Here is a 2,500-nt window from a genome sequence, read left to right as displayed (position 1 = left end):
CAACCCCCACACCCTCACTGCACCCCCCCCCCCCCCCTCATCCACCCCCACCACCACACCTTCCACCTGCTAGACACTGTCTTCTCCTAAGCTGCAACAGGCCCTCTGGTTTTCTATAGGCCTACAAGCGAGCGTGGAGGATGGCACAGGCAGCTCACAGATGTTCCCCTTGGTGAATTGATAGTGTACGCTGGTGGCGGCGGTGGTGGTATTGCTGGCGGAGGTCCTGGCGGTAGGTGGTGAAGGCATTTTTGATAAAAGCACCTTGTTCTATTTTTACGACAGTTGTAGATTTAATTCAATGTGACCAATTACGTGCCCGCGTCTCACAGCACGGGGGGGGGGGGGGCAAGCAGCCACCAGCGTGAATTAATCCTTGACTTTAGGCGTAAGAAAATAAGAAGAAAGGGAAAAAGTTTTGTTTTTTAGTAGGGAACGCGTTAAGGCATTTCCCCATTCATCTCGATTCTAATGATGGTCGTTCAGCACCGTGGAGGCCATGGGAGTGTTCGAAGCATCATTTACTATTTATCAAGCCTGGGCACATTAACGGCTCTGTACCTTAACACAGTGTTTACACCGCTGCTTACTGATTTAATAGACAGACAAACAAGCGCTGGGTAAAGAATATACCTGTCTCTTTGGGTGTGTGTGGGGGGGAAAAACACAGCTCAGAAGATACCCTTCACCCACACACCCACACACCCACACACACACACACACACACACATACACGTACAACCCCCATTGGGCACACACCCCACACCCCTGTGCGGCATTCTGCCTCTGGGTGGATTGCTTTGATGAAGGCTCATCTGAATGAATGCATGTGTAAGTGGTCTAATGATGGCTGAACTCCTCCACCAGGACAGGAAGTGGAAGGGGTGGGGGCCGGGCAGCGCGGGTCAGGCCTATCATGCCGGGCGGATTTGAAGGGGCCGCTCTGGCTAAAGCGCAGCTCTGGCTAAAGCGGCTTGTTGCTGTTGTTGTTTTTGTTGTTGTGGTTGTTGTTGTTGCAGGGCCAGGGATTGTTTTTCAGCGGGAGAGGGAGAGAGATAGAGAGAGAGAGAGAGAGAGAGAGAGAGAGAGAGAGAGAGAGAGAGAGAGAGAGAGAGAGAGAGAGAGAGAGAGAGAGAGAGAGGGGGACAGAGAGAGAGAGACAAAGAGAGAGAGAAAGAGAGAGAGAGAGACACAGAGAGAATGAGAGAGAAAAAGAGAGAGAGAGAGACACACAGAGAGAGAGAGTGCGAGGAGGGAGAGAGCTAGGTGAAGGGGAGAGTCGTGCCTGGACATTACAGGCCTACAGGCTTTAATCCACGTGACCTGACAGCCATTGTTATCCACCCCATGGGCAGCAGCATGGCCAATCATATCCAAATATTGTAAACATGATATGTATATGTTATATATATGATGTATATCATATGCATGAACTATATAATATTAATCAATAATAACTCTCCCCTTTAATCATCTGTATTGATGCACATATTCACACGCACGCACACACACACACACACACACACACACACACACACACACACACACACACACACACACACACACACACACACACACACACACACACACACACACAAACACACACACACACACACACACACACACACACACACACACACACACACACACACACATACACATACCCACATACACGCACACACACACACACACACACACACACACACAGATTAAATTTTCATTGTCATTTAAGGAACCTCAATACTTCAGTGGAAAACAAACAATATTGCATTAAATGCAAAATGTGGAACTTATCACTAGACTTATGTTCTACATAGAAAAATATCGAGAAGAGGGCATTTTAGAAATGAATAAAGGCTTAAAGAAGAGTATGCCTAATATTCATGAGGTAAGCCACAAGTGGAATTACCCTCTGACTTTGGCCCTACGACGGTGTTTTCCAACCAAAGGTATCGAACAATAGCACCATGAGCTCTTTATGGGACTGCTCGGTGTTTTCTGCTTTAAACCACAAGAGGGTGTTGCTTTAAGAAGCCCCTACCTTCACCTGTGGCAACCCCTATGCAACCCAAATGCTCTGCTGTATTATACTGGAGTTTTAAGTTGCTACGTCTAATACAAGGAATACAACATTACTAGTACTTCTGCTATTACTGCTACTACTAATAACAATAATCATAATAATAATAACAACTATGATGATCAAAATAATTATAATAATAGGCTATTAATTATTAATTGTATTAATATCATTATTATCATCATTATTATTACTCATGTTATTATTTTGATCATCATTTGTATTATCAATATTATTATTATTCACTTTCCTTTCGGGGGAAATTGTCTTTCACCAGTTGATCTCATGTGCTCAAATGTATTTGTAAGGCAATAGCACTAGACATATTGACACTTTCACTTTTACTTTTAACCACATTGAAGAATATTCCATTGAATGATCAAACTTACAAAGCCCTCAACACCGATGGATCGGAGCGCT

This window comes from Gadus morhua, chromosome 1, assembly GCF_902167405.1.
Source record: "Gadus morhua chromosome 1, gadMor3.0, whole genome shotgun sequence".
Lineage (NCBI taxonomy): Eukaryota > Metazoa > Chordata > Actinopteri > Gadiformes > Gadidae > Gadus > Gadus morhua.
This window is presented reverse-complemented; position numbering follows the sequence as displayed.